At 44.0% G+C, this 7,500-nt stretch overlaps 2 long non-coding RNA genes across 10 annotated transcripts in view; one reads left to right on the top strand and one right to left on the bottom strand.

Annotated features, from left to right (window-relative positions):
* LOC135095450 (uncharacterized) overlaps positions 1-5,013 on the top strand; it is a 12,702-nt gene extending 7,689 nt beyond the window's left edge. For 8 of the 9 annotated variants that reach the window (XR_010264402.1, XR_010264400.1, XR_010264405.1 and 5 more), the window contains 7 exons: positions 78-477; positions 1,087-1,197; positions 1,513-2,295; positions 2,470-2,679; positions 3,110-3,248; positions 3,477-3,708; positions 3,942-5,013. This is a non-coding gene — a long non-coding RNA (uncharacterized LOC135095450). The remainder of the gene's footprint in view (positions 1-77; positions 478-1,086; positions 1,198-1,512; positions 2,296-2,469; positions 2,680-3,109; positions 3,249-3,476; positions 3,709-3,941) is intronic. The other variant, XR_010264407.1, reaches the window with a different exon arrangement.
* Positions 5,014-6,017: 1,004 nt separating this feature from the next.
* The window catches only part of LOC135095451 (uncharacterized), a 14,861-nt gene continuing 13,378 nt past the window's right edge, over positions 6,018-7,500 (bottom strand). The window contains exon 3 of the long non-coding RNA XR_010264408.1: positions 6,018-6,036. This is a non-coding gene — a long non-coding RNA (uncharacterized LOC135095451). The remainder of the gene's footprint in view (positions 6,037-7,500) is intronic.

Raw genomic sequence — 7,500 nt, 5'->3', positions numbered from 1 at the left:
CCTAACCGAACTTAACCTAACCTAACCTAACCTAACCTAACTTAACTAAACCTAACCTAACTTAACAACCCCCACAGATATGCTGGGACGCCGAGAAGGACTCCGGCATTACCAACAAGAGCAGCAGGACCCACTATTCATCCTTGCCCCCTGAACGACAGCTCCCTTACATACAGCAAGCCCTGAAGGACCTCTTACAATACGAGAAAGAGAAAGAGAAACAAATTGAAGCAAACCCTGATTTTCAAGTTCCGCCTCACAATAGCATGCCGAAAACCGACTTGAAAACATACCTGGATGCATTAAGGTGCCCTCCTCTGCCCCCCGACCCGCGCTGCGTTAGTTTTCTACAAGGATTTACAGGAGAAAGGCAAGCTGGATAAGGTCCCTGGGCTGAAGAGAATGGGAGAAGTCATGAGGCTTTACAAGGAGCTGAGTCCGAGAGAGAAGGACAAATACAAGGAAAGGCTGGAAAAGGTGAGGAGGAAGAGAAGGAGGTGGTGGTGGTGGTGAGAGAGAGAGGAAGAGAAGATAGTGGTTTTAAGGGATAGATATTGAAGATTTAGAAGCAAAACAAGAGGAGGAGGAGGAGAATGGATGTTTTTTGGAATAGATAAAGATAAAGTGTAAAAGGAAGAGGAGGAGGAGGATTAAGAGGAATAGAAAGAGGAAGAGGAGGAAATTTAGAGAGACAGATGGAAAATAACAAAATATGAGGAAGAAGAAGACAGAATAATAATAATAATAATAATGAGGAAGGAAAGGAAGAGATTTAGAGGAAGAAGAAGAGATGAAAGGGTTAGGTTAAGAAAAATTGAAGAAGGGGAACAAAGAAAATAGATAAAAGGAGAGGAGAGGAGGAGGAAGAAGAAGAGGAGGAGGAGGAGAAGGAAAAAAAGAAAACAGGAAAAGAGAAAAACCTAACTCTCTCTCTCTCTCTCCTCTCTCTCTCTCTCTCTCTCCTCTCTCTCTCTCTCTCTCTCTCTCTCTCTCTCTCTCTCTCTCCTCTCTCTCCTCTCTCTCTCTCTCCTCTCTCTCCTCTCTCTCTCTCTCTCTCTCTCTCTCCTCTCTCTCTCTCTCTGACAGGCACGTGACAAGTTCGAGGAGGAGCTGAGTAAGTGGTCGAGTGGTCAAGACGAGGTCACACTGTTCGCACTTCAAAGATACAAGGATGTGATGCGTTTCTCAAAGCCTATGGTACGTGTGTGTGGTGTGTGTGTTGTGTGTGTGTGTGTGTGTGTGTGAGAGAGAGAGAGGTGTTTGTGTCTGTGTGCACTTGAGAGAGAGAGAGAGTGTGTTTGTGTAAGAGAAAGAAGTGTTTGTGTGTGTTTCAGTGAGAGGGAGAGTACATGTGTGTGTGTTTGTGTGTGACAGAGAAAAAATGTTTGTTTGTGTGTGTGCGTATGTGTGTGTGAGAGAGACTTTAAATTCCATATTCTTTGCAAAATAAATCATTTAAACTCCCAAACTTTAAACTTCAAGACCCGAATTCACACCCAGCTCTCCCCACAGCCCAAGAAGACTCGGCACGTGAAGACAGAGGATATCTTCCCCGCACAAGGCCCTCCCGTACACCACATGTCCCCCGCTTCCTTGCCCGAGCCCTCCCGACCCCCTGCCAGCGCGTTACCGACTGTTCGCCACCAAGTTCCGGCTCTCTGTTGGCTCCCTCTCAGGCCAGGAACTCCAGCAGGTGTTGAGGAACGGGTGGAAAGCGCTTACTGACGAGGTGAAGACAGCCTACACCGCTCGCTGTCGGGAATTGCATCGGAAATATGAGGGAGAGCTCAAGGCCTACGTTCGGGAGATGGATCCCAAAACACGTAGGCTGTATTTAGGCTTCAACCGGCTGCCGCTGTTTCGTTTCTTCGGAAATCGCGATATTTTCGACGAGGTTTCCGAACAGCGAGGAGTATCCAGTCTTCCACAAGGTCCCTCTTAAGCCCAGCCAGCGTGCGAGCTCCATGAAGAAGGAGGAGGAGGAGGAGGATGAGGATGATGATGATGAGGAGGAAGAGGGAGGAGGAGATGGCAGCCTCATCAGGTCGCAAGAAGAGATTGTCACCAATTCTTTTTACTGACCTTGATTCAACTCCCTCTGACTCAACTAAGCAGAAAAAATCGGGTCTCCAGTACTTAGCTGAAGAGGACAGTGGAAAGGAGGAGGAGGAGGAGAGCGAGAGTGAAGAGGAGGAAGACGACGAGAGCGAAGAGGAGGAGGAAGACGAGAGTGAAGAGGAGGAGGCAGTTGCTACAGCCTTGCAGTCTTCTCGGCTTCCAGCTAAACAAACAAAGGTGTGTGTGTGTGTGTGTGTGTGTGTGTGTGTGTGTGTGTGTGTGTGTGTGTGTGTGTGTGTGTGTGTACAGTCTTGAGTCTCTGTCACCTCTTCTAGTGTGTGTATGTGTGTGTGTGTGTGTGTGTGTGTGTGTGTGTTGTGTGTGTGTGTCACTCATATCCTTCCCTTACAGAAAAAGGCCGCCACTACCGCCACCACCACCCACCCCGCCCCTCACAGAAAAAGGCCGTCACCACCACCACCACCACAGCTGGCAAGAAGAAGGCCCGCGCCACCACCAGTTCAAGATTCCGAAGACGAGAGTAACGATAGTGATGAAGACGTCACCCCCAGCCTGGCGCTCTGCCCCCCCCCCACGCCCGTCACCCCTGCACAGCCAAAGGTCACTGTAATAATAATAATAATAATAATAATAATAATAATAATAACATTTGGTTTATTAATCTTGCAATGGTATAGCTTCATAAATTACATACTTACGAACATACATACATTTCAACCATACATAAGCAATATACGTCCATTGCATTTCATACGTACATGCAAACGTACGCGCTGCATTTTAATCATACACAAACCACACGTACGTCAAGGCAGCTCGGCTTGGCTTGGACTGATTAACCCTTTTTCGTGTGTATTTAAAAGTGTGTTTCTTCACTACGCTGGAAAAAATCGCACAATTAATCACCCTTTAAAATCCAGCATGTTTATTCGTTCGTTCGTTTCGTGTGTTCGTGTCGTAGCTTCCTTTGTTTGTGTCGTAGCTTCCTCCTCCTCCTCTTCTTCGTTCTTAAATATTTCTCTCCTTACAGAAAAAGACACCCACCAAGAAGGCTCCCACACCACCAACTTCTGATAGTGACGATGAGAGCAATGATAGTGATGTTAATGACGTCACCCCCAGCCTGGCGTTCTGGTCCTCCCACCCCTGTCACACCCACACAGCTTAAGGTTTGTGTGTGTGTGTGTGTGTGTGTGTGTGTGTGTGTGTGTGTGTGTGTGTGTGTGTGTGTGTGTGTGTGTGTGTTTACAGCCGAGTCTTGTTGATAATGTCTAAAAAATTAAAGTTGTTATCTAATGTTTGGCCATTAAACTGTCAATGCTTGTGTGTGTGTGTGTGTGTGTGTGTGTGTGTGTGTGTGTGTGTGTGTGTGTGTCACTCATATCCTTCCCTTACAGAAAAAGGCCGCTGCCACCACCACCACCACCCCATTACAGAAGAAGGCCACCACCACCACCCCCTTACAGAAAAAGACCACCACCAGCACCACCACCGCATCTGGCAAGAAGAAGAAGGCCGCTCCACCACCAACTCAAGATTCCGAAGACGAGAGCGACGATAGTGATGAAGACGTCGCCCCAGCCTGGCGCTCTGGCCCCCCCACGCCCGTCACCCCCTGCACAGCCAAAGGTCAGTGTTTAAATAATAATAATAATAATAATAATAATAATAATAATAATAACTCTTTCAGGCTTCACCTAATCCACCCCTGATTACTGACCCTGAGTATTTTGTTTAGGGCAACCCTTGTTATACCCCTTAGGACACTTCAGGACCCCCACCAGACCCCCTCTTAATCACAGCCAGTCCTTTCTACTAACCCTAATTGCTGACGTCATCTCTCTCTCTCTCTCTCTCTGCAGAAGGTCAAACCAAAACAACAAAAACGACACGAAAGCAGCTCGTCTGGCTTCTCGGACTCTGATTCTTCAAATTAACTCACCACCTTCACCACCACCACCACCACCACCACCTTCGCCTCATCACCAGTCACTGCCATTAGAGATAGATAGAGCTTGTGAAATATAAACCAGTTGTCAGTTTTCTTGTACATAACCCTTGGTAGATTCTGGTGTGGAAGGGTTAATGAAAGGGTTAATGAAAGGGTTACAGTTTTGTTTCCCAGCCAGTACAAAAGTGTGGGGGTTAGTTTCTGGTTAGGAGTGAGGTCAAGGTCAGTGAGGTCAAGGTCAGTGTTTGTGCTCAATTAGTAAAACAATTCAGGGCGCAGTAGTTAAACCGTGAGATGAATTTGATTATTGGGAACTTGTAGTGTCGGTTAATTTAACAATTCTCTACACAGTATTGAACAACAACAACAATAACAGCAATAACAGCAGCAGCAGCAGTATTAGCCACAGCTTCACACATGCAAGTAGATGGTGGATGCCTTGGCTAGGTGTGGCGGTGGTGGTGGTTGTGTGTGTGTGTGTGTGTGTGTGTGTGTGTGTGTGTGTGTGTGTGTTTGTATGTGGTGTTGTGTGACGTACTGAGGTGTATTGGTGTTGTGTGGGGTTGTTCAGTGGGGTGCGATATCTAAACAGGCTGAGGTGAATTTTAACCAGTCTTTTAAAAGTGTGTTTCTTGTTACTATATAAAATGTTGTTAATCTCACTGGAACCATAAAAAGCAGCCTTGAAAACCCACATCACTTCAACTACAGCCTTTTAAAAGTGTGTTTCTTATGTTGACAGTATAATAATCTTGTTAATCTGTCACTAGAACCATAAAAACAGCCTTGAAAACCCACATCACTTCAACTACAGCCTTTTAAAAAGTATTTGTTATGTTGATAGTATAAGAAATGTTGTTAATCTGTCTGTTTGTGTACCAGGCTGCCCCCCCACACAACTTATACAAGATAATGACAACTATACCAGGTTTTGTTGGTATTGCAGAACATTGAGGGCTGAATATATACCACAGAAAATTGAAGAGTCAGTGTTTACCACCCGGTCGTTCCCACAGAACCGATAAATAAATGATAAATACACCAGTTTTTTTGTTGGTGTGACAGAACTTTGTGGGCTGAAATGAAGATAACCTTGAAAATTATGAAATGAACCTATTTTTAGTAATGCCAGGCCCAAAATAATTATAACCAGTAATACCAGAACCAAAACTCATTAAAATTATAGTTTTTTTTTTATCGTTAGTAGTATTGTAGACTATAAGATAGTTAAGTCTTCTTTTTTTTTAAGGTATTGCATCTACACTACTGGTGGAAAAGTCTTACCACGAACCCAAAGGGAGAAAAGAAAATTGTTACTGGTAGTTTTTATTGATAGTGAAGAAATTAGGCTTGTATTTCTCTCTCTCTCTCTCTCTCTCTCTCTCTCTCTCTCCTCATCTCTCTCTCTCTCCTCTCTCCTCTCCTCTCTCTCTCTCTCTCTCTCTCTCTCTCTCTCTCTCTCTCTCTCTCTCTCTCTCTCTCTCTCTCCTCTCTCTCTCTCGACTTTTCCAAGGCCACAGAAATGACAAGCTGGGTTTTCAAGAGTGTTTCTCCAGTTGATAATGTGGAAATATTGTTAATCTGTAACTGCAACCATAAAAACACCTTGAAAACCCGCGTCACGTCAATTAGAGCCTTTTAAAAAGAGTTTCCTTATGTTAACAGTATAAAAATCTTGTTAATCTTACTGGAACTATAAGAACACCCTTGAAAACCCGCGTCACGTCAATTAGAGCCTTTTAAAAGAGTGTTTCTTATGTTAACAGTATAAAAATCATGTTAATCTTACTGGAACCATAAAAAACACCCTTGAAAACCCGCATCACGTCAATTAGAGCCTTTTAAAAGTGTTTCTTATGTTAACAGTATAAAAATCATGTTAACCCTGTCACTGGAGCCGTAAGAACACCCTTTGAAGATCCTTACTACGTTAACTAGAGCCTTTGGAAAGTAGTGAAGATGTGCTGCTGGTGTTGCAGAGGGGTGCTGGGAACTACAGCCACAACCTACATAGAACGAGAAAAAGAGAGATTAAATAAAAAAAAAATACTCGTTTTTATTGATGTTTTGTACTTAACGGCACTATCAAAAAAAAAAAAAATGCAATATTTTTTAGATCCCCCTTCTCATTTTATTTTTTTTTCTTCAACTAGTATATAAGTCAAGTTTATTATTGAGAGCATGTACTTTTGTCAATAAATATAAACTTGAAAGGCTTTATTTTATGCGTGTGGGGTTGGCGAGAGAGAGAGCGAGCGAGGGCGGTTTTTCAAGGTCACAGACGCATAGCCAGGTTCTCAAAGAGTTTCTCAGGTTAGTAATACAGAAATGTTGAATCTGTTAGTGGAACCTTAAAAACACCCTTGCAAACTTGTTAATCACTTCACTGCAACTTTTTCCAAGGGCCATGGAGACGACTAGCCGGGTTCTCAAGAGTGTTTCTCCTGTTAGTAGTGTAGAAATGTTAATCTGTCACAGGAACCGTAACACACCCTTGAAAACTCGCGTCACTTCAACTAGAGCCTTTTAAAAGAGTGTTTCTCCCGTTAATAGTATGAAATGTTATTAATCTGTCACTGGAACCGTAAAAACATCCTTAAAAACCCGCGTCACTAGAAATATAGCCTTTTAAAAAGTCTTTCTCCCGTTAATAATATAAAATCTTGTTAATTTGTCACAGGAACCGTAAAAACACCTTTGAAAACCCGCGTCACTTCAACTAGAGCCTTTTAAAAGACTGTTTCTCTCGTTAATAATATAAAATCTTGTTAATCTGTCACTGGAACCGTAAAAACACCCTTGAAAACCCGCGTCACTTCAACTAGAGGCTTTGAAAAGAAGTAAAGATGCGGCGGCGCGGATCAGAAGCAACACTCACCGTCCCTGCGGCGTCCTGAAGGTGGAGCACTGACGCCCTCCCTGCCTTCAGCGAGATGAGATCAAAGCTGTCACTGATTCACAAACTGGACGGTGACTGAGGCAAAAGTAACAATTTTCCTTTTGCGGGGGACTGACCAAGGGGGTGAATGAATATAAAACAAACAAACAAACAAACAAAAAAAACACACAACTACGCTATCAGTCCCCACAACGGCCAAAAAGGGATATTTAAACTTTCTACTCGTATTTTTAAAAGCCTGCAGCACACGGACACCAGCCAAGACGCATGTACTGCACAAGGACGCCGCTGGGAAAGGCTTAGGGGAAGTACTGGCTGTTATCCTGAATCAGATGGCTTAGACAGTACCCTCCGAATACGAACTGAACTGAGAAACGTACATTCGCTCACTGCACAGTCTAGGAGGCAACTGACTCGTGGCCCATGGAAATTCGTTCATATCGCCAAATGAAGCAAAAGAAGCAAAAATACAAAACGGCCAGGATTCAGACACGCTTTGCTCTCTCTCTCTCTCTCTCTCTCTCTCTCTCTCTCTGTGTGTGTGTGTGTGTGTGTGTGTTTACAGAGGCCA

This window comes from Scylla paramamosain, chromosome 49, assembly GCF_035594125.1.
Source record: "Scylla paramamosain isolate STU-SP2022 chromosome 49, ASM3559412v1, whole genome shotgun sequence".
In the NCBI taxonomy this organism is placed as follows: Eukaryota; Metazoa; Arthropoda; class Malacostraca; order Decapoda; family Portunidae; genus Scylla; species Scylla paramamosain.
Note: the sequence above shows the minus strand (reverse complement) of the source record. Positions and strands in the feature narration are given on the sequence as shown.